The following is a 27,092-nucleotide window of genomic DNA, read 5'->3' as shown; positions in this document are numbered from 1 at the left end:
CAATGATCTACAGTGCCCCTTCCTGTGGTGTAGCTGCGAAGGTGGCACACGAAACAGTTTAGAATGGGGGAGATGTGGAGGTGTCAAATGAAGCACTGAAGGGACAATAGCAAGATCACTGGTGTAAGGAAACTCTGTGGCAGGGGTACCCTGGGTAAGAGAAATGAGGTGCTAAAGGTGACCGAGCAAAAACTAGTTCCGGAAGGATTCAGAAAGGCCAGGTTTAGTCTCACAGGCGTCGATGAAAAGGCAAAATGCACAAAGAAGTGAAAGAGCCTCAGCTGTGTTCACTGCGGTGAGGAGACAGTGTGGATAACAAGGCAGGTAAAGGGGCATGTGATTATGAGGACAGTGTTATGTATTACGCAGAGTATGGCTATTAAACTAAAAAGATGGCACTTGCCATTAGTTAACATGGAGAAAGAACAGGAGGTATAGGTAAGTACTAGGTCCAGAGTAGCTTGGCAGGGTTTGAGGTTGATAAACATGTGACGAGTTAGGTCAACTCAAAATGGAGAGGTGTGAAGTATTGAGTGCTGCGCAGTATTCCACTTCAGGAGAAGTGGGTGACCGTAAGGACTCTAAAGGATAGTTGGCAGTGGTAAAGGTGACATGGGTAAGGAAATACAGGCAACATGGGTCACGTTACAGAGACAACGGGTGACCATACACAAACGACAGGAGAGAATCAGCCAGAGATGAGGACAGTAACAGGCGAGTGGTAACAGGCGACAGTAGATATAGCAGAGCAACAAGTGCATGATGTGGCAAACAAGACTGGTGAGGGCAGGCAGGCGAGGGCATGCACGTTGTAAAAACGCACGAGTCAAGGAGGAATGCACAGGTAAGAACTGAAAGAGGGGAGTGGAAGAAGTGGCGACAGCTGATAAGGGCAAAGGTCAGAATACAAAAGTTAAGGTTATATACGTGATAGGTTGGCAAGGGCACACGAGGGGTGAATGCAGAGTGGACAGAGGTGAGGGTTCATCAGAAGAGGGAGAAGTGTGGCTCAGTGGTTAGAGGCGGCAGACCCAGAATCTGAGATCGACCGTGGACCAGGGTTCGATTCCCCGCCTCGGCGGGTCTCGGGCTCATAAAATTCCACGGTCTCGACAATTCTCGCTCCGGTGCCTACTCGACTCACGGGGTCACACTCTGCGACTCTGGGCAATAGCTTGCTTAATCTCCACATCGGCCCCTCGCGGCGGGATGCCTGGCTTTCACCTTGTGGATACCCTGCCGGGGTTTCTCACAGGGGAATACCAGGACGGGTTCCCTAAGCAAGCGCGGAGATGCCCCAGGGTAAGTCCTGCGCTATATAAGTTTCATACATTTACATTTACATCAGAAGTACCGCAGACAACAGGAAGGGTCACCCAGTAGGGACAGAAAAGGACTGTAATCGTCTTCTGGTCTTTTTACCCTTGTGCATAGGCGCAGTGTTTTATCTAGAAATGTAAAAAGGTTTACACGTTTTGCAAAATGCTCCCCCCTCAACAAGGCATATGCAGAACGCTTTACACATGTTCATGCTTCTCTTGTTTCTCAGTAAGGTGGCAGCCATTTAAAAGGCCTAAAACGTTTGACTGAATACACTGTATTGGATGCAGAGCCTCTGAGGGGCGTATGGAGTTAGGGAGCAGTGAGACAATATAGACCACAAGACAGAACAGTCCGGTAAATGCTGCACCAGTGAAGTAGTAGGCGAACTAATAAAAGAAAACTGTGGGAAATTATCTCACAGGTTAAAACAAGCAATGGCATAGCCAATAGGTCTCGCCTTTGTGACCTTACAAGTGTTTAGCCATGCAACGGTTGATGTTGTTGCACCAAGGACATTGTGCTGCATAACTAAATACTTGTAAGGCCCCAAAACCAAGACCTTTTGGCTATGCCAACGCTTGTTATTCCTTTATGCTTGTATTTGTATATGTGGGATATAAGGCACAAGTAGAGGTAAGACGCCAGATCCAGCACACCTCGCAGTCTCGGCAGGTGATAATGACAAGTGTCAACCACTAGACCCGCATATTTACATGGCATAAATGTGGCACAGGCGCAATCTCCTGGCTCTGTTATCGGCTGGGAAGAGAAGCAGCCTACTTCAATGCACTACAACACGCTGTGAGCCTACAAAACTATACACAAGACCCCAAACAACTCACATCACAAGCAGGCAGGCACCAGAGGTCTACAGTGCAAGATGAAACATGCCTGGGAGTGGTGTGCGCAGAGTAAGGTGCCAGGGAGGTGGGGGAGAGAGGGGGGCTGGGGATGGAGCAAGGTTGCGCACGTAAAGCAACTTGCTTGTACTCACCCTCTCAGAATAGCTCGTAATGAACTAACATGTTTCGTCTTATTAATATTGCACTACACGACATATCTAGCATCTAGGGGAGCTTGGCTATGTGCTTTTACTAACCGTAATTCGATTGTACTAAAATGGCCGCTGCTACGCAGGATTTTCCATTGTGCACGCGTCTGTCACACATGCGACATGACGTATTGCTCTGCTTGGAGGGAAACTTACTTCTGCGCACTAGAACGAAGATGGCTGCTCTGTGTCCTAACGTGCAAGAAGCTTGCATCGCTGCTTTTGCTAAACTGTTCGTTCTACCTAATACTTAATGCTATAGTTAAAAATAAAATAATGGGAATAGTGTAGAGATAAGTGGTATACAGAACATTCAGTTATTCATTGTCCTAAAACGGTTTCTTTTCTATTTTTACATGTATCGCATTTCTGGGCCTGAGATGCGCCTGTAACTCCATTTTGAAACCCACATCGCACATGCGCACAAAAGACAAGAACTCTCGACTCATGGCATTGAAAACGAGCCAAGTGCTGACTTGCTAGAAGATGCTCATGAGAACCAGACCTTATGAACCCTTCAAGAGGAAGCTGAACTGTACAATTTATATTACAATGTATTTATTATTGAAATATTCATCGCTGGGTGGAATAAAAGTGCATGGGAAAATAAATTGATGGGAGGGAACGTTAATTTAAATACGGAATAGAAGTTACCTCATTAAATATGGTGTGATGACCTCTCCTCGTCTTTTTGTCCAATCAAAATTGGGGATTTACACATTAGCAACATTGGGGCTGGTACACTGCACTGGAAAATGGTATAACTAGGGTAGGCTTAGCTAGCTAGTTTGTCAGAATAGCTGACCTGTCACTAACCCAACGCACTCAATAGGCAATCGAGAGCAGAGGTGCGGGCGAAGCACTCCGTCAGAAGAATCGAGAGCCCAATCTGGGTTCTGGGAAAGGAGTTCGATAACCCAATCGGGGTTCTAAGGGAGAAGATTACGCTAACCCAATCGGGGTGCGACTTAGCAGTGGGTGCCAGTCTTAGCCTGTGGTGGTCCTGTCCTGATCAAATTTGGCCCGTGCCGGTCCGGATTCTGGTCTGCACCTGTTCTTTCCTGCTGGCAACTGCAATCTTGAGGTTCTGTCCTTTAACCCAGCCGGTGGCCAGGGTTGGTCTTCACACCATTCTAGGTAACTATAAATGTGGGTTTGTTACTGTATTGTTTCCTTTTTTCTACCCACCTTATGTTTAAATGCTTAAAGACATTTCTTTCCAAATCATTGCATATTTTGCTTTAATCTTCGTCTTTCTAACTGAACGATTAATTATTGGTTTATTATGGTTTCAGACATTTAAGAATTTACATTAGATAAACTAACTTAAACCTTTCCCGAGATTGTGGTTATTTTATTGAAATAAAAATGGTATTTACTGCCTATTATTCAAACACCCTTGATCCCTTAGGATTCTAGGTACCGGTGACTTGGATTGGTAAGTCGGTGGTATAAGTCCTAAAAGGTTAAATATAATATCTGGTTATAAGCGCAGGTTCACCTTTCAAAGTGTGTATGTTGTTTTTATTGGGCCCAGGTGAGTATGTTAAAACGAGCAGGTGAGCCCACGCACTATCACTGGTGAAAGAGGGGGTGAGGGCACAGGGTCTGCGGATGCCTGCTGCGAGGGTGCAGAAGCAGGCCGGGGCACGCAGGCAGCGCGTGCTGGTTTTAGTGCATGAATGGCGGGTACTGTCAGGCTGCCCCAGACAAAGTAGTAACCTGATCCACAACAGATGGTGCCAATGCTCCGCTCCAGACAGCTGGAGGCTGTGGGAGTGAACATTTACAGAGAAGGTGGGACATGCACCTGCCTTTGCCCAATTGGATACTGAAAGCCACCGGCAAAGGCCAATAAAAAGTGTGGGAAATAAAGCCACACGCATGAGTTTAGTGAAAGTCTGGAGAAGACTGTAGTGATTACAAGAGGCCCTCTGCTTAGAGCAACGCATGCGAGCTGCACTAGACGAGACCTACAAGTATATATATATATAATGCACTCTTTACAGTGGAAAATGAAAGCACTGGACGGGATGTTACGATAATTTCACAAGTAAATCATCATGGACAGTAATTAAAGGAGGCCCGGGAAAAGTATTACCAAGCTGGACAACTACTCACCCTGTAGAAAGGCCACCCCTACCACCAAAGAATTCACAGCCATGTCCTACTCTCCATCTGAAAAAAGAATGCTGTCTTAGGTATATGCTAAGTTAAATTTAGGAAATTGTGGCGTTACTTCCTCAAAAAACATAGGTGAAGAAAGATTTCAAAATAAGCTTAAAAAGGACAACAAGGGGGCCCATCCCCACTTGCCAAACTGACCTCCACCTTCAGTCAGAAACAAATTCCCACTCTAAACCACAGCCTCCTCAATAACCCTCTTTGTTTTGGAGTTATGAGAGAATTACAAGACTTTTCCAGAATCAGGTATACTCTATTCTGGCTCGCAGTTGCAACTTCTGTTGTTCAGGCCTATTATTTTTAATTAGCCAAGTTTCTTCCTTCAATCATTCGCCTAGCCCAGATCGACGATCCTATTCTGCCATAATACCCGCCACATCATGGTTCAGTTGTAGACAAACTCTGAAAGCCCCGAAAACAATAAATGGAGGATACCGCTAGGATCTGAATGCGACAAGGAGAGAAGTGGGCCAGATTTATTTTAACACTGCTATAGCCCACACCATCCGAAAGGTAGCCCAATCGTAAGCCAATAGCAATACTCCAAGGAAGGAGGGGGCTTCCCTACAGATGTTTACAACAGGGAGGGGGGCATTCAAATGTGTTCTTAATTAGAAGTCACACATTGTTCTTGCTTATGTGCTATTACGCCTCTGAAGAGCTCAGTGCCACTTGCTGCTGTAGAACTCTCACAGCCAGTGTTTATAGTGAGCTTCACTTTACATGGAATTCGGAGCAACAATTAGGGCCCGCTTTCGTTGATTGCATGCCCTCGCCTACGGCCAGTAGCAACAAGCATTTACAATGCAATGGTCTCGGCGTTCAAGGTAAAGCTCTTGGCATTGCTCATGAAACTTTTTTCTCTTTTTTTAAAAAATCATAAATAAATGGCAGTCATTTACATTGCCAATAGCTTAATAGCTCACAAATGCATTACCTATTGCATTTACACCCACACAGAACCACACACACAGAGCCCCCCCCACACACACCCAGAGCCCCCCCCACACACACACCCAGAGCCCCCCCCCCACACACACACCCAGAGCCCCCCCACACACACACACCCAGAGCCCCCCCACACACACACCCAGAGCCCCCCCACACACACACCCAGAGCCCCACACCCCCACACACCCAGAGCCCCACACACCCAGAGCCCCACACACCCAGAGCCCCACACACCCAGAGCCCCACACACCCAGAGCCCCACACACCCAGAGCCACACACACCCAGAGCCACACACACACACAGCCACACACACACACACACCCAGAGCCCCCCACACACACACCCAGAGCCCCCCACACACACCCAGAGCCCCCCACACACACACACACCCAGAGCCCCTCACACACACACACACCCAGAGCCCCTCACACACACACACACCCAGAGCCCCCCACACACACACACCCAGAGCCCCCCACACACACACACACACCCAGAGCCCCCCACACACACACACACCCAGAGCCCCCCACACACACACACACCCAGAGCCCCCCACACACACACACCCAGAGCCACACACACACACCCAGAGCCACACACACACACCCAGAGCCACACACACACACACACACACACACACCCAGAGCCACACACACACCCAGAGCCCCACACAGGGAAGCTAGCACAGCCAGGGGGCAGGGAAGCTAGCACAGCCAGGGGGCAGGGAAGCTAGCACAGCCAGGGGGCAGGGAAGCTAGCACAGCCAGGGGGCAGGGAAGCTAGCACAGCCAGGGGGCAGGGAAGCTAGCACAGCCAGGGGGCAGGGAAGCTAGCACAGCCAGGGGGCAGGGAAGCTAGCACAGCCAGGGGGCAGGGAAGCTAGCACAGCCAGGGAAGCTAGCACAGCCAGGGGGCAGGGAAGCTAGCACAGCCAGGGGGCAGGGAAGCTAGCACAGCCAGGGGGCAGGGAAGCTAGCACAGCCAGGGGGCAGGGAAGCTAGCACAGCCAGGGGGCAGGGAAGCTAGCACAGCCAGGGAAGCTAGCACAGCCAGGGAAGCTAGCACAGCCAGGGAAGCTAGCACAGCCAGGGAAGCTAGCATAGCCAGGGGGCAGGGAAGCTAGCACAGCCAGGGAAGCTAGCACAGCCAGGGGGCAGGGAAGCTAGCACAGCCAGGGGGCAGGGAAGCTAGCACAGCCAGGGGGCAGGGAAGCTAGCACAGCCAGGGGGCAGGGAAGCTAGCACAGCCAGGGGGCAGGGAAGCTAGCACAGCCAGGGGGCAGGGAAGCTAGCACAGCCAGGGGGCAGGGAAGCTAGCACAGCCAGGGGGCAGTGGAGCAAGTACAGCCAGGGGGCAGTGGAGCAAGTACAGCCAGGGGGCAGTGGAGCAAGTACAGCCAGGGGGCAGTGGAGCAAGTACAGCCAGGGGGCAGGGAAGCAAGCAAGCACAGCTAGGGGGCAGGAGAGCAAGCAAAAGCCACCCACACAAAGCCCCCCCCACACACAGAGCCACAGAGCCCCCCACACACACAGAGCCCCCCCCCCACACAGAGCCCCCCACACCCACACAGAGCCCCCCACACCCACACCGAGCCCCCCCCCACACCCACACCGAGCCCCCCCCCACACCCACACCCAGAGCCCCCCCCACACACACCCAGAGCCCCCCCCACACACACACACAAACACCCCCACCCCCAGAACCCCCCCACACACACCCACACCGAGCCCCACACACACCCAGAGCCCCACACACACACACACACCGAGCCCCACACACACACACACACCGAGCCCCACACACACACACACACCGAGCCCCACACACACACACACACACCGAGCCCCACACACACACACACACACCGAGCCCCACACACACACACACACACCGAGCCCCACACACACACACACACACACCGAGCCCCACACACACACACACACACACCGAGCCCCACACACACACACACACACACCGAGCCCCACACACACACACACACACACCGAGCCCCACACACACACACACACACACCCAGAGCCCCACACACACCCAGAGCCCCCCCCACACACACACACACCCAGAGCCCCACACACACACACACACCCAGAGCCCCACACACACACACCCAGAGCCCCACACACACACACACACACACACACACCCAGAGCCCCACACACACACACACAGAGCCCCACACACACACACAGAGCCCCACACACACACACACAGAGCCCCACACACACACACACACAGAGCCCCACACACACACACACAGAGCCCCACACACACACACACACAGAGCCCCACACACACACACAGAGCCCCACACACACACACACAGAGCCCCACACACACACACAGAGCCCCACACACACACACAGAGCCCCACACACACACACACAGAGCCCCACACACACACACAGAGCCCCACACACACACAGAGCCCCACACACACACAGAGCCCCACACACACACAGAGCCCCACACACACACAGAGCCCCACACACACAGAGCCCCACACACAGAGCCCCACACACAGAGCCCCACACACAGAGCCCCACACACACACACAGAGCCCCACACACAGAGCCCCACACACAGAGCCCCACACACACACACAGAGCCCCACACACAGAGCCCCCCACACAGAGCCCCCCACACAGAGCCCCCCACACACACACACAGAGCCCCACACACACACACACAGAGCCCCCCACACACACACACACACACAGAGCCCCCCACACACACAGAGCCCCCCCCACACACACAGAGCCCCCCACACACACACAGAGCCCCCCCCACACACACAGAGCCCCCCACACACACACAGAGCCCCCCACACACACACAGAGCCCCCCACACACACACAGAGCCCCCCACACACACAGAGCCCCCCACACACACACACAGAGCCCCCCCCCCACACACACACAGAGCCCCCCCCCACACACACACAGAGCCCCCCCCCACACACACACAGAGCCCCCCCCACACACACACAGAGCCCCACACACACACACACACACAGAGAGCCCCACACACACACACACACACAGAGAGCCCCACACACACACACACACAGAGCCCCACACACACACACACACAGAGCCCCACACACACACAGAGCCCCACACACACAGAGCCCCACACACACAGAGCCCCACACACACAGAGCCCCACACACACAGAGCCCCACACACACAGAGCCCCACACACACAGAGCCCCACACACACACACACAGAGCCCCACACACACACACACAGAGCCCCCCCCACACACACACAGAGCCCCACACACACACACACAGAGCCCCACACACAGAGCCCCACACACACACACACAGAGCCCCACACACAGAGCCCCACACACAGAGCCCCACACACAGAGCCCCACACACAGAGCCCCACACACAGAGCCCCACACACACACACACAGAGCCCCACACACACACACACAGAGCCCCACACACACACACACACACAGCCCCACACACACAGAGCCCCACACACACACACACACACAGCCCCACACACACAGAGCCCCACACACACAGAGCCCCACACACACACACAGAGCCCCACACACACAGAGCCCCACACACACACACACACAGAGCCCCACACACACACACACAGAGCCCCCCCCCCCACACACACACACACACAGAGCCCCACACACACACACACACACACAGAGCCCCACACACAAACACACACACAGACACCCACACACACACACACACAGAGCCACACACACACACAGAGCCCCACACACACACAGAGCCCCCCACACACACACACAGAGCCCCCCACACACACACACACACAGAGCCCCACACACACACACAGAGCCCCACACACACACACAGAGCCCCACACACACACACACAGAGCCCCACACACACACAGAGCCCCACACACACACAGAGCCCCACACACACACAGAGCCCCACACACACACAGAGCCCCACACACACACAGAGCCCCACACACACACAGAGCCCCACACACACACAGAGCCCCACACACACACACAGAGCCCCACACACAGAGCCCCACACACAGAGCCCCACACACACACACACAGAGCCACACACACAGAGCCCCCAACACACACACACACAGAGCCCCACAGAGCCCACACACACACACAGAGCCCCCCACACACACACACAGAGCCCCCCCACACACACACAGAGCCCCCCCACACACACACAGAGCCCCCCCCACACACACACAGAGCCCCCCCCACACACACACAGAGCCCCCCCCACACACACAGAGCCCCCCCCACACACACAGAGCCCCACACACACACAGAGCCCCCCCCCACACACACACAGAGCCCCCCCCACACACACACAGAGCCCCCCCCCACACACACAGAGCCCCCCCCCACACACACAGAGCCCCCCACACACACACACAGAGCCCCCCACACACACACACAGAGCCCCACACACACACACACACACACACAGAGCCCCCCACACACACACACAGAGCCCCACACACACACACACACACACACAGAGCCCCACACACACACACACACACACACACAGAGCCCCACACACACACACACACAGAGCCCCACACACACACACACACACAGAGCCCCACACACACACACACACACAGAGCCCCACACACACACACACACACAGAGCCCCACACACACAGAGCCCCACACACACAGAGACCACACACACACAGAGCCCCACACACACAGAGCCCCACACACACACAGAGCCCCACACACACACAGAGCCCCACACACACACAGAGCCCCACACACACACAGAGCCCCACACACACACAGAGCCCCACACACACACACACACACAGCGCCCCACACACACACACACACACAGCGCCCCACACACACACACACACACAGCGCCCCACACACACACACACACACAGCGCCCCACACACACACACACACACAGAGCCCCACACACACACACACACACACAGAGCCCCACACACACACAGCGCCCCACACACACACACACAGCCCCCCACACACACACACACAGCGCCCCACACACACACACAGAGCCCCACACACACACAGAGCCACACACACACACACACACACAGCGCCCCACACACACACACACAGCGCCCCACACACACACACACACACAGAGCCCCACACACACACACACACACAGCGCCCCACACACACACACACACAGCGCCCCACACACACACACACACAGAGCCCCACACACACACACACACAGAGCCCCACACACACACACACAGAGCCCCACACACACACACACACAGAGCCCCACACACACAGAGCCCCACACACACAGAGCCCCACACACAGAGCCCCACACACAGAGCCCCACACACAGAGCCCCACACACAGAGCCCCACACACAGAGCCCCACACACAGAGCCCCACACACAGAGCCCCACACACAGAGCCCCACACACAGAGCCCCACACACAGAGCCCCACACACAGAGCCCCACACACAGAGCCCCACACACAGAGCCCCACACACAGAGCCCCACACACAGAGCCCCACACACAGAGCCCCACACACAGAGCCCCACACACAGAGCCCCACACACACACACACAGAGCCCCACACCCACACACACACAGAGCCCCACACACAGAGCCCCACACACAGAGCCCCACACACAGAGCCCCACACACACACAGAGCCCCACACACACACACAGAGCCCCACACACACACACAGAGCCCCACACACACACACAGAGCCCCACACCCACACACACACACAGAGCCCCACACCCACACACACACACAGAGCCCCACACCCACACACACACACAGAGCCCCACACACACACAGAGCCCCACACACACACAGAGCCACACACACACACACACACAGAGCCACACACACACACACAGAGCCCCACACACACACAGAGCCCCACACACACACACACAGAGCCCCACACACACACACAGAGCCCCACACACACACACAGAGCCCCACACACACACACAGAGCCCCACACACACACACAGAGCCCCACACACACACACAGAGCCCCACACACACACACAGAGCCCCACACACACACACAGAGCCCCACACACACACACAGAGCCCCACACACACACACAGAGCCCCACACACACACACAGAGCCCCACACACACACACAGAGCCCCACACACACACACAGAGCCCCACACACACACACAGAGCCCCACACACACACACACAGAGCCCCACACACACACACACAGAGCCCCACACACACACACACAGAGCCCCACACACACACACACAGAGCCCCACACACACACACACACAGAGCCCCACACACACACACACACACACACACAGAGCCCCACACACACACACACACACACACAGAGCCCCACACACACACACACAGAGCCCCACACACACACACAGAGCCCCACACACACACACAGAGCCCCACACACACACACAGAGCCCCACACACACACACAGAGCCCCACACACACACACAGAGCCCCACACACACACACAGAGCCCCACACACACACACAGAGCCCCACACACACACACAGAGCCCCACACCCACACACACACACAGAGCCCCACACCCACACACACACACAGAGCCCCACACCCACACACACACACAGAGCCCCACACACACACAGAGCCCCACACACACACACAGAGCCACACACACACACACACACAGAGCCACACACACACACACAGAGCCCCACACACACACAGAGCCCCACACACACACACACAGAGCCCCACACACACACACAGAGCCCCACACACACACACAGAGCCCCACACACACACACAGAGCCCCACACACACACACAGAGCCCCACACACACACACAGAGCCCCACACACACACACAGAGCCCCACACACACACACAGAGCCCCACACACACACACAGAGCCCCACACACACACACAGAGCCCCACACACACACACAGAGCCCCACACACACACACAGAGCCCCACACACACACACAGAGCCCCACACACACACACAGAGCCCCACACACACACACACAGAGCCCCACACACACACACACAGAGCCCCACACACACACACACAGAGCCCCACACACACACACACAGAGCCCCACACACACACACACACAGAGCCCCACACACACACACACACACACACACAGAGCCCCACACACACACACACACACACACAGAGCCCCACACACACACACACAGAGCCCCACACACACACACAGAGCCCCACACACACACACAGAGCCCCACACACACACACAGAGCCCCACACACACACACAGAGCCCCACACACACACACAGAGCCCCACACACACACACAGAGCCCCACACACACACACAGAGCCCCACACACACACAGAGCCCCACACACACACACAGAGCCCCACACACACACACAGAGCCCCACACACACACACAGAGCCCCACACACACACACAGAGCCCCACACACACACACAGAGCCCCACACACACACACAGAGCCCCACACACACACACAGAGCCCCACACACACCCCCACACACAGAGCCCCACACACACACAGAGCCCCACACACACACACAGAGCCCCACACACACACACAGAGCCCCACACACACACACACACAGAGCCCCACACACACACACAGAGCCCCACACACACACACAGAGCCCCACACACACACACAGAGCCCCACACACACACAGAGCCCCACACACACACACAGAGCCCCACACACACACACAGAGCCCCACACACACACACAGAGCCCCCCCCACACACACAGAGCCCCACACACACACACAGAGCCCCACACACACACACAGAGCCCCACACACACACACAGAGCCCCACACACACACACAGAGCCCCACACACACACACAGAGCCCCACACACACACACAGAGCCCCACACACACACACAGAGCCCCACACACACACACACAGAGCCCCCCCACACACACACAGAGCCCCCCCACACACACACAGAGGCCCCCCACACACACACAGAGCCCCCCACACACACACAGAGCCCCCCACACACACACAGAGCCCCCCACACACACACAGAGCCCCCCACACACACACAGAGCCCCCCACACACACAGAGCCCCACACACACAGAGCCCCACACACACACAGAGCCCCACACACACACAGAGCCCCCACACACACACACAGAGCCCCACACACACACACACAGAGCCCCACACACACACACACAGAGCCCCACACACACACACAGAGCCCCACACACACACACAGAGCCCCACACACACAGAGCCCCACACACACACACACACAGAGCCCCACACACACACACAGAGCCCCCCACACACACACAGAGCCCCCCACACACACACAGAGCCCCCCACACACACACACAGAGCCCCACACACAGAGCCCCACACACACACACAGAGCCCCCCACACACACACAGAGCCCCCCACACACACACAGAGCCCCCCACACACACACAGAGCCCCCCACACACACACAGAGCCCCCCACACACACACAGAGCCCCCCACACACACACAGAGCCCCCCACACACACACAGAGCCCCCCACACACACACACAGCCCCCCACACACACACACAGCCCCCCACACACACACACAGCCCCCCACACACACACACAGCCCCCCACACACACACACAGCCCCCCACACACACACACAGCCCCCCACACACACACAGAGCCCCCCCACACACACAGAGCCCCCCACACACACAGAGCCCCCCACACACACAGAGCCCCCCACACACACAGAGCCCCCCACACACACAGAGCCCCCCACACACACACAGAGCCCCCCACACACACACAGAGCCCCCCACACACACACAGAGCCCCCCACACACACACAGAGCCCCCCACACACACACAGAGCCCCCCACACACACACAGAGCCCCCCACACACACACAGAGCCCCCACACACACACAGAGCCCCACACACACACAGAGCCCCACACACACACAGAGCCCCACACACACACAGAGCCCCACACACACACACAGAGCCCCACACACACACACAGAGCCCCACACACACACACAGAGCCCCACACACACACAGAGCCCCACACACACACAGAGCCCCACACACACAGAGCCCCACACACACAGAGCCCCACACACCCAGAGCCCCACACACCCAGAGCCCCTCCCACACACACACACACACCCAGAGCCCCTCCCCCACACACACACACACCCAGAGCCCCCCCCCACACACACACACACACCCAGAGCCCCCCCCCACACACACACCCAGAGCCCCCCACACACACACAGAGCCCCCCACACACACAGAGCCCCCCCACACACACAGAGCCCCCCCCACACACACACAGAGCCCCCCCCACACACAGAGCCCCCCACACACACACACACACAGAGCCCCCCCCACACACACACACAGAGCCCCCCCACACACACACACAGAGCCCCCCCCCACACACACACAGAGCCCCCCCCCACACACACACAGAGCCCCCCCCACACACACACAGAGCCCCCCCCACACACACACAGAGCCCCCCCCACACACACACAGAGCCCCCCACACACACACAGAGCCCCCCACACACACACAGAGCCCCCCCACACACACAGAGCCCCCCCCACACACACAGAGCCCCCCCCCACACACACACACACAGAGCCCCCCACACACACACCCAGAGCCCCACACACACACACCCAGGGGAGCAAGCACAGCCAGGGGGCAGGGGAGCAAGCACAGCCAGGGGGCAGGGGAGCAAGCACAGCCAGGGTGCAGGGGAGCAAGCACAGCCAGGGGGCAGGGGAGCAAGCACAGCCAGGGGGCAGGGGAGCAAGCACAGGCAGGGGAGCAAGCACAGCCAGGGGAGCAAGCACAGCCAGGGGGCAGGGGAGCAAGCACAGCCAGAGCTGCAAACTTTATAACTAAGTTAGAATCCAAGCTTCGGCTCAAACACCTGGGCTTCCGGACAAATCATGTAAACTACATATTCCAGTTCGCCCTACTTAAAACATGCAAAAAGTTACCCAATGTACAGAGATGTAGCCATCTGTGCTGTGGCTTACAGCTCGTTCATATATGCCCAGTGAGATTCATGCAAAGAGAGTCTATTATTTCCCCGTTTAGCATTCGCCTGACAAGGCGACTAGGTGTTTTATGTCTTGGGTAAAAAGAACAGTGTTTCGCGCAGCACTCACCCCGAGTGATGAGGAAATAGAACACGACCACCAGAGCGTATACTTTCATGGCAGAGGGCATATGTAACCAGGACGGCTTTTTGAGCTTGATGTTGGGGCATTCTAGCACCGCAAATGGGATTCGGTAAAGCGACTCCATACCGCTCAATTCCAGAGACTCACAGAACCGGGAACATGAAAGAAGCGTCGGTGCCACCTACCAGCACACACACCCCTGCCTCAGAGAGAAAAGAGACTACATTTCGCTATGCGAACAACTCGGCCCCATTAATGCCGAACTAAGATTTTGCCTTTGCGGACACACGTTTACCACCAATATAACGTTAAACACGCCTTTTTATTTATAGAAACAAAACACGAATATTACGTATCTCTTTTATGAGTTTCTTGATTAAAACAAACAATATTGTCTGCCAGCAAATCAGTATTCAAAATTCTACAACGCAGTCTAGAATGTTTTGAACGTAATAACAATAAACCATCACAAAAACAACCAAAACGAGAGATCGTTCGCTGACCTTCAATAGGCGACCCACGAAAACTGGTTATTCTAAGATGGCCGGTGCGCTCACTTCATGCTAGTGGCCGCCTAGGAGCAAATCGGCTTTGTTAACTACAGCCTTAGCCATACCAGCAATCAATCATCCGTAGGTTTACTGTACTCACTCTCTTTGCGTGCAATGTGTTAATGATGCCACTCTATATAGAGAACATTTAAATACGAGGCAGCATGATATTTGTTGGTAATGCACAAAATAATAGAGGAGGACAATAAAAGCAAACAGGAACCAAGGATTAACACACAGCGACAGTAAGAAACCAGAAAAAAATTAAAACTTACCTGGAATGGCAGCGGGGCTGTTCCTGACAACAACAACAACAAAAAAATGGCTGCTGCAAAGGTCCGAATTTTTCGGAATTGGGGGCGTGTTTTTTGCGGAGTGACGGATGACATCACAGATAGAAAGAACGCAAAAAACAGGCCCCCGAATCCGAAAAAGACGGGGCTTGAACCGAGTGACGCCCCTCTCCTCCAATGGCTGGCCAGCATTTACTAGGCCAGCCAATGGAGAAGAGGGGCGGGTTCCAAGCCCCCTCTATGAAACATTAAATCTCGGGCTCCGCCCACTGCTACGCAGTGCAAAGGTCCGAGACCTAAAAATGGCCCAAGAGGGAAGAGGCACGTGTTTGGACACAGAGAAGGTTGGAATGGATTTCATGATTGACAGTTCAGGCGATAGATTATTAAAACACCACAAGAACTGTCACCGCAGTTGCCAGACAATCAGACAAAAAAAAAAACATCCGGGTAACTGCAGGTTTAAACAAGACCGGAATGGCTCATTTATTTTAGTGCTCTGAAACTACCAAAGCGCTTTACAAGAGCCGAACCATAGCCCAACACTTCACATGTCAAGTTTCACAAAGACAGGCACAGGTATTGCTTGGCAACCATCAGAGAAGCCCACCTAGGTAATGTGTTGTCTTGGAGTAAGGAGCTCAGTGTCAACACAGGATATATCACGTAATCCAGTTGATTTCAGAAGTCAAACAAAATAAATAAGGCTCTTATCAAATGCCATCAGCCCATGTAACAGGCAGGCCAGTCAGCGCCTTCGCTGCCTCCTGATGGTAAATATTTTCAGATGGAAACAAAATTCTCGCACAATAATGCTCTGTGTCGCAGTTAACGAAATCCAACTCTTGAGTTCAGATATAGTAGATCCAGTAGCTAATCACAGCGGATCCTGCTTGCATTGCAACACCCAGTGGGGAAATGTATGTTTGGTATGCCGTTGCTCGCGCCTCCTATTGGCCAGGCTAAGACAATTTTCTGTGAAGATAGGGCGCTAAACTGCGGGAGCTGTAGCTACCATGGTTAGAGATGGGCGAGCAAACAGCCCGCGCAAAGCTCTAAAAGTGTTTGCAATGTAGATCATGCAACACACAAAATGTAATCGGGTTTATACAACACTAAGAGTATTTCTTTAACATGAGGACCTTTGATAATAAGGTACTTGTTCAAAGTGATGTTTTTAAAAAGTGCGAAGAGCCTTGCAGTCGGCGGTTCATGACAGGAGGAGAGGACATGACATAATGGCCAGAGCAGCCCACTATGAAGCTGGGAATAATGTGCCTTATTATCAAAGGTCTCAAAGTGTGTGAGTTTTGACATCGGCACACCATCCTGTGATCTTGGGCAAATCATTTAATCGCCCTGTTCTTACAAAAACAAATGTGTCCTTGTGCAAAGTAACTGGCACTCACGTAGAGCAAAACATTTGAGAGGTGTTCACACTATATAAATTGCATTATTTTTTTTTAAATGACGTAAAGAGTGAACTGAAAACAAATACTGTATGGAGTGCTCCAAAACAAAGAAGTAAAGTAGTTCTCAAAAAGGTCAGTGGATGTTTACAAGTACTTGGTTCATGCTCGGGGATGGGGGGGTGCAAACACAGGGGAGGCATGATGCATTCCTGCCATAGACAAATGGGGACTAAAGATTTGAGAAAGACTACGGAGCAAGCAAATGTAAAGCCTGTGAGTGGGCGGAAGCCTACAGATAGAACATTACAAGTCTAGGAGATGGAGTATTCACTGTCTAGCTGAGATCCAACAATGGGGACAATAACAGATTTAACCCATGTAAAGGGTACTAAACCCATTGCCCCTGCGTTAAACACTAGTCAAAAACCCCAAAGCTTGCCCACACATAAAAAGCATCAATCGGAACCCCTTCTGGTCCTGGGGCTTTACCTTTGGGACAGCCTTTCAAAGTATCAAGGACCTCATCCAAAGTAAAGCCAAGGGGCATACAGCTCTTAAAGTTGGGACTTCTTTCGGTTTCTTCTCCTAGAGCTATGAGGATAAGCTTTGACTGGTTATTAGCCAAAAGAACAAAGATCTTTTCAAAGTGATCTACTCAAGCTTTTAGAGAAACGTGATGGTAGTTAGAGAATAGAATCAAATTTAAAAAACAGGGCATTTACAGTATGCCAGAAGAAGTTGTTCGTCTCACCAGCCTGAACCAAATGTTAGACCAGGCCTTTACCCAAACTCTTTTTTCCTGGAGGCAAACGCCTCATTGTAATGCTTCCTTAGAGATTTAATAAACTGTGTAGTCTCTTTGGACACAATGAAGGGTTGCCCTCAACCTTTTGGAAGCCTTCGTAGACGTGTGATTCAACCAACCATGTCCATCATATGTCCCTGTCCTAGCAGGGTACAACAAGAGGTACTTAGCAGCCTCAGTGATGAACTAAAAGCAGAAACCAAGCCATCATTATCCACAAGGGCTAAACAGAGATCAAACATGCTTGCCATCAAGATTAGCAGCCTCTGCAAAGTGCACATAGGGTCAACTCCCGACCATCTGATTTGCATACAATTCCGCCTGGCAGGAAAAATTTGATACGGAGATAGAGTCTATAGTGCTACTCATGAATCTTTATGCCGATTGCACTATCAGATTAGGGACACACTGCAGTCAGTTTGACCGCAATATCGGGGACTAAATGATTAACAGTAGAACTGATTAAAAAGGGATCAACTGTGGAATGTGCACCTCTCCCCACAAATGTATGTATCTGTAAGTTTCCTATCAGCAATAGAAGATTATATTTGTGGATCAAGGTATTGAAAACCTAACCATCAGAGCTACATAGGAAATGAGGGGTACTATCTCCCGCCCAGTTAGTAAGACTACTCACCAGTCTTGCCGGCTGGCTATATCTTTAGATGTTAAAGTCGCCTGCTATACAATTGGACATGTATTGTTAAATAGTATTAACACATCTAAGTCCACTTACAGGGCGTTAATAACATCACAACAGGTTGAATCAAACACGTGGTTGTAAAAATTAAGTAAGATCAAAATCGACCCCCCCTTAAATTATAACACAAGTTGATAAAAAGGGGAAGATATTACTGAACTTCTGATAGTAACAGGCAGAAAGTTAGAGATCAACATCTGTAAACCACCTTTAGCGCGACCTGCAGGTGACTGTTGTAAATAGAGAGGAAAACCTTAAACATGCAAAGGGTCCACCAGCCAAGTTCCCTGGATCAGGGCCGGCTCTAGGCTCATGGTGGCCCTGTGCAGGGAGCGTAGGTGGGGGCCCCGGAAGTGGGGGTCCGGACAGGGCGGAGCTCAGGAAGGTGTTTTAATTATGTATTGCGTGAGTCACTGCCGGTGTCGGCGCGATCAGGCAGCACTGCAGCAGGCTGTGCAGGGGTCATGACTCATTGTAAGACTGTTCCCACTCGAGGCCTGCACATTGAAATTAAAATTATATACTATTTAATTAATTCTCAGACTCTCTAGCAGTCTCGTCTCAGAGTCAGACTCTCACCGTTAATTTGAAGGCTGGTCGGGGAAGAGTCGAGATTGTGCCGGAGTCGATCGTTGGTGGCGTTGGTATTAATTGTTCTTTATCCTATCCTGCTCACACGATGACAACGCACAGTGGCACCACCACTCACGCACTCTCCCTGGCGGGAGCGTGACCACCGTGACGCGTCAGAGCGGCTAAGAGCAGCAGGTGCAGTTGCGCACTGCGCACAGCGCGCAGGGGCTGTCCCAGGGCCGTCACGTAATTGGTAGTAGGGCTAAGATTGACGGCCCTGGGACCCAAACTGCTGGCTGGCTGGGCAAGTGAAACTGAAATTAAACATCAACGCTGCCATGAACTATGACGCAATGGATCGTGACGTACTCCTCAATCAACCAGAGTGATGGTAGATCCCCTCTAAGATCTCATACCTTGATCCGGTACACTGGAGATATATGGAAACACGTCACCATTACCCCATGAACCAATCAGGAGCCAAAGCGAAGCACTTTCAAAGTAAACACTTTCAATCCTTCTCTGTATCCTCTTCAACTCCTTAAACTTATGTCAGATGAGAGCAGCTAGGCTCTGCAGGCCAAAAGCTGATATTCTGGCGGGGCGGGCTCAGCATTCCATCCTTCCTACATCGGTAAATCTGGCATGCTTGAATTGAGTGTTAAAATAGTCAGTTAATTACAGTGCTTAGTGCGGTAGGAAGCGCTGTATAAAAACACGTTCGCATTATTATTATTTGGACGGGAGGCTGCCGAGTGCTTCCGGTGCGCCCCTCGGTGTGTGTTCATGGGGCCGGGACACTCTGTCCTTACAGAGCCGGGTGTCGGCTCACCAGGAGAGAGGGCCCCAGCAGAGGAGCGGACGCTGTGATTGGTCAGAAATCTTGCGTGGTAATATAAGTCCTATGCCTGGTTCTCATTGGGGCTCTGGGTTTACTTCAGTCACTCGTTACTGCCTGGCACCGGCCCCAAGAGGTTGGCATGACCTTTCACAACACATTCACGCAGGGCTTTGGGGGGTTTCCAGGAGTCATGCTAGCCGGGGTCGGAGGCCGCCAAATCCTGCCAGGGGGCCGCCAGTGCCACGATCCTTCTCCGATCCTCGTCGTGGCGGCCCCTGGGGTTTGGCGGCCCTGTGCAGGTGCACACTTTGCACATGCCTAGGGCCGGCCCTGCCTGGATACAAATGATGTGGAAGTAGAATGATGTCAAACCAGTCGGGGCAGTTAGCTTATTCCGAAGACCTGTTGTGCTCCATGAGGCAAGGCTACATAGTCCATTAAATTAAATGGTATTAAAGGGGCAGCTGGACCAGACTTCTTCCCAATGTCCTCTTACCAGGCAGAGCGGAGGTATGTAAAGCAAAATCTATAAACACCTCTGGGGATATGTTAGCATTACAGAGAAGTAAACTAATGGGAACTGGAGGACCATTCAGACCAAGAACGTAGGGAGTAACCAATGCATCTAAGTCGTACCCCTAGAATATCTACTACGTCTGCAAGTTATTCTACCACATGTAGATCATTCAATGCATTATACTGGTTTGAAAGTGAAACAAAAAGGATTACCCACAGTGAGGGGGAAAACAAAAGGTTGAAAATCAGACCCAACAGGCACTTGGGATAGATGTCGATAGAAAAAGGCTAAGTGGAGAAGAAAAACATTATTCCCCTAGGGGAGATCAAACTGCTCATTATACAGGATCTCCTTTACAAGCCTGGGTTTGCCTTAGTTGATGACAAAATATCCATCAAAAGATTTCCTCGACAAGCCAATCCATCCCACCCTCCATGTTGATCTGATCTGCACCGGAGATTGGGAAAATAGTATTGGACTGCAACCAGTGCAAAACATTGTTCCTTAGTTGGACCAGCGACTGACTGAACCCCAGGTCAAAGGTGGCACATGGTCATTAATACCATAAGGTCAGCAAGTAGGAGCTAAGTTAATCACAGGGGACTGGCTATTATGGGGGCCAGCGATGTCAGCAACCAGGGCTGGTCATGGATGTTGCACAGCCCTCACAGTATAGGAAGACCTGCCTTCACTTGGACCTTCCTCCAAAATTTAAGATAGCCCTTCCTCCTAGGTTAAATTACCCCCACCTAGTGGGCAAGGGTGCATTGAATTAAAATGCACACAAAAAAGTGTGTCAGCCTTCTGTCTGTCTCATTGAAGACTAGGAGTTGAGCAACCGGCAAACGCATAATGGGCTCAGTACAAGGAGATAACACACCTTGCCTTAATGTTCGAAGATGGATTATTAGGAGGAGTAAGTCTGCACCTACCACTAGCAATAGGACCACCAACCAAATACATGGTAGAGTCAAGGTCTCACAACATTAGCTCCTGGCTCAACCCTTGGTAGCTGGCAGGCTTAACTCAGGAGACAAGTATGTTAAGTATTGAAAACATCAATACATTAAATAAATAAGAAAACAAAAAACCCACACCAATCTATAAAATTAGGGGGGAAAATCTATAAAATGACACTAAAACAACAAGCATCCAATATAGGGAAACAGAGACATGAATTACGAAAGATAAATCTGTTTCTAATGCTTAAACAAATAGAGCCAACTTGGGACATCTGCTCGCGCTTGACCGGGACACAGTCAAAGTTTCAAGCCAACCTCGTCAAAATGTCACACTTAGAAACTTTCCTAGAGAATTTTCTCAACGTTGTACAGGGCACGTTGTCACGCAGGATTCACAGGGTACGCGGGATTGGTTCCGCAGCAGCTCCAGACTCCTGAAGTCGGGAACATCAGAGCTTTCAGCAGTATGTACCTGAAATCCTGGCAGGGTCGTGGTTGACGTTGGTCGGCTTGACTCCAGTCATACTGTCAGGCCACTTCCGGAGCTTTTTCCAAAAGTTGTTCTAAACTTCTGGAACTTCTTTCTGAAGTTCAGCTTGAGGGTTCAAAGTATTCCAAACACAAATCCAAGAATCTAGAAGCTCTGAGGTGGTCCTCAGATGTTTGGACTACAATCGCCCAAATGCACCTGGCAAAATCCTTAAAAGTCTACTGGACACACTCTTAGATGGGGCGTTGAGGGAACTGGGGGCAGGGAAGCACTGTTAACCCATTGCTTTCAGGGAGTCTACTCCTTAATCGTGTTTGTAGCAAGGCCAAGTCTTCAGGGCTGTAGTTCCAAGTGTACAACAGTAGCAGTCATTCAGGGAGCTATCCTGTGAGGTGCAGACAAGGGTTTCAGCAAGGTAGTCCTTGTTTCAAGCAGCAAAATCAAATTCAAAACTAAGTTGCTATGCAGCTTTCAGATACTTATTCAATGATCTAGGGCAACGAATATGGGGCACCCCTGTCTAATGGGGTGCAGGGTGCCACCCAAACGCATGATAGCTTCCTCTAAAGGGTGTCATGATTTTGTCCCACAAAGCACTGCACTTTAAAATTTGAGATTGAGATTTTTTCTCCTTTAGAGTAAAAGCTAACTAAACCAACCTGGATCATTCCCTTTAACACTCCCTTCTCAGACCTCCTGCAAATTCCTGGGGGTGCCATCTGGCCGGGGATACAGAAAGGGGGTAGGCCTGGCATTCCTTACTGTCCTGCTCTCCATGAAGCCTAGTTGGATTTACTAATGCCCAGTACTGATCTATGCCCTGCAGCTGCAGACCTCTCCGCATCAGATAACCTTTGCTCTATGTGGCCACTTATCACCTCAAAGCAGCCTGGCTCAGCTTGTTCGTGCTGATTGCAGGAGAGACTGCATGAAATCACGGAAAAGAAAATTCTATACCTTCTTTTCTGTGCTAATTATGATCAATTAAACAGTAGTTAGTTGTTGGGATTTTTCATTACCAATCTTTCAAGTCTTTGAGTGACATTTTGAGCTCCTTCCTAGCAATAGTTTCATTTAAATAACACAGTCCAATGTTAGCCTATGGAGCTAATCTACAATGGGGAAAATTGAACTTGCAGTATTCCCTTCACCGGGGCATATAAACATCTTTTATAATGTCCTTGCTTATAGCTACATGACCCCACTTCTGGGGCACCTAGGGGAAACCATAGGGGTGACTTAAACGTAAACATAAGGTAGATTACCACTTTGGAGGTAGCTTTCTTTCCAAGGTCAAATGTGCATACTATTTATTTTAAAACAGTCTGCAAAGCAAGGCAGCCTTTAAAAGTGACAGCAGGTAACAGTAGTGCACTCCAGGGCAGGAGATCTACTGGGCCTCTAAACTCCCCTGCCCTATTATATACTAGGGAATTATAGTTAGTTTGAATCCCCCTTGCCTTATTATATACTAGGGACGTACAGGGTTTGTCATTGCCAAATGTAATTATACCAAATTACCAAATACTCTTTTAAACAAAGCACTGGCTCTGATTAGCAAAGCTCAGGGCGCAGTTACAGTCAGTTAACACCAGAATCAGTCAGACAAATATGAGGGTGACCAGGGCATTAAGGATTACTGTTTCACACTTAACACCTGTTGAAAGTTCTTCAATAGTCCCTAACCTAGTATATATAGCTGCAAGCAAGCTTTCAACCGCATCCCTCTCATTGTCAAAGAGTCTTCTGGAAGAGCCTAATGCCACAGAGATAAACAGGGCTGAGTCAGTTACATAGTTAGATTGGGGGCTACGAGTTGATTAGGGTTCCTTAACCCCAACAACTTTCTAATTCACTTGGCAGGGGACACATGTTTATGTGGTGAGGTGGTATCTATACCCAGAATAAATCCAGGCCCAGCAGAGGGAACACCATTGGTAAGAATTGTCACTGGAACCAACTCTTTGTCTGGGTCCTGCACAATGCATCACAAGGCCTCTGGTCGAGATTCGGCCAAGCGGATGACCCCAGACCAAACTCCTTCCACCAGGTACCAGAGAGGTGGCACTCAACATGCTTTTTTTCCTTGTTTATTGTCCCCATATCACATTTCATATAGCCACCCATGGAGGAGGAAGAGCAGCTTGACTTCGCAGGCACAGAAGTTTTAGGTTTCCCCATCACAGGCCAAATGGAATAATTGGCTACAAAGCTTAACAGTTCCTTGCGAGCTTCCGAGATGTAGCAACTACTAGCCAGACCCATACATAATAAGCTCTATTTCTACTCCCAGCTTGAGTGCAATCACACATAAAAATCAGTGCTGAGAACCATGGTCAAACCCCAGCTGGGACAGAAGCATAACCAATAAATAGGCTTTATAGCAGCTAATGTGCAAACACACAACAGGTTGGTGTTGTGGGGGGGGGGGGGGGGGGGGGAGGGTCGGGACGGGAGTCCCACTCCAGCTAGTGTTTAAACACGCAAGAAAGATCATTACTGGAGAACAGCAGGCTCAAAGGCAACAGGCTCAATGACAGATGGTGTGTAAATACACTGGGAGTCTATCCTGGGAGACGAGGCCATACCCCAGATAAAGTGCAACCATGCAGAATAACAGCCTGTTCGGGAAGGAAGCAGGCTTAGTGGCAACTGGTGTGCAAACACACAAGGGGTCCATGTGGGGGACACAGTGTCTTAGTGGAGATATTGATAGTTGGCTATATATCCTCCCAAGGAAGTAACTATAGTGCCTTGGAACAGTCTCGTCTCAGTCCCTGGACAATGTCCAGATGCAAGGCCAAGAGGGGTGGCCCTGTCCTGCCTCTTCCAGGAAAAGACAGGCCCTCCTGCGCAGTAAGGAACCACAACACGCTCAATAGTGCTAAAGGGGGTCAGCCTCCTCCTGCTCTCGCACAGTGGCACTGCAGGCACGAATCACTCTGGGACTCGAACCCCAGACAAGCAACCAGCAGCACAGGTCCCCGCCAAGGGTGTCACAATGCTCTGTGCAATCAAGAAAAACACCTCTCCTACCATTGATAGCTATGATTCTAGCCCTTTTCCTACTGCACCATAGAATCCCTGCCACTTTCACCACAATGCAAACGTTAGTGAAAATGACATACACCCCGAAAGCAACATGTAAACTTTAATCTCAATGCGATCACAAAAGTGATACGATGCAGGCAACTGGGGCGCACAAAGAAATTTCATATTTGACAACTGAGAAATGTTGGAATCAGGGGTGCAGTTGCATTAAAACTTGGGTTAGGTGAGAGCAATCAATTTGAGCCAAACACCACATTCTTAAGCTTGGCTGCCACGCTGAATAGGCAAGCATGAATACTTGCTGATCAAGCAAACTTAGAAACATTTAAATAATGGGACAAAAAAAACAGATTATAAATTGCTAATGGGCATGGTCAATTTTCAAATATAGAAAATAGTTTATGACTTTGAGAGGTTGATTAACAGGACTTCAGTTCTTAATACAAGCTGCACATGTGGGACCCGCTTGATGAGCTCCTGAGAACGACCCAATAAAGGACAATCAAGGACAACTACGTGCGCACCCCCCCCCCCCTCTTTTCTCTTTTCTTCTCCAGTGGAGGGAGAACAATAGATATATATGACCGCCAACTGTGTACCTATATCTGTATATATATATTTTTGTACGACCTTTTGTATACCAATAAAAATTTCTAATAAAAAAAAAATATAAAATAAAAAAATAAAAAAATACAGTTGTGTTAAAGTGCCCTATTCCAACTTGATTAGTTAAAGGAGGCTGTCTAAATATAGGAAACAAACCGATCTGGATGCACTCATGCGAGGCAAGGAACTTCTCACATAAGCAGGAAGTACAGACAGGGAGATACTTTCATGTAATAACTGGATAAAGCATCCAGTGCGTATGACTTCTATGGTTCTTGATCACGAGATTAGACATTGAAGTTCCACTCAGGTTGAAATTAGACAAAGGATGAATGCAGATTAGGTGGGATCTTGCATTAAAGCAGATTCGCCCAGACAGCATGTGGCAACTATGGCATCTCTAACATATCCTATATGGGTGGCATGCCCAAAAATATAATCTACAAAAACCTGCAGTTCTGATTAGATAACTAGCCAACATCCAAATTCCAACCGTGGTGCAGCATTTTTGAGGTGAACAAGTTAGTGATCCTTTGAAGGACTTCTCCTTTACGCA

The 27,092-nt window shown here is 51.7% G+C and overlaps 1 protein-coding gene across 1 annotated transcript in view; it reads right to left on the bottom strand.

Moving 5' to 3' along the window:
- Positions 1 to 27,092, bottom strand: part of STBD1 (starch binding domain 1) — a 66,273-nt gene that overhangs the window by 6,751 nt on the left and 32,430 nt on the right. The window lies entirely within an intron of this gene.

The sequence above is a fragment of the Lissotriton helveticus genome, chromosome 2_1 (assembly GCF_964261635.1).
Source record: "Lissotriton helveticus chromosome 2_1, aLisHel1.1, whole genome shotgun sequence".
In the NCBI taxonomy this organism is placed as follows: domain Eukaryota; kingdom Metazoa; phylum Chordata; class Amphibia; order Caudata; family Salamandridae; genus Lissotriton; species Lissotriton helveticus.
The sequence above is the reverse complement of the archived record's forward strand: the minus strand, read 5'-3'. Positions and strand labels throughout refer to the sequence as shown.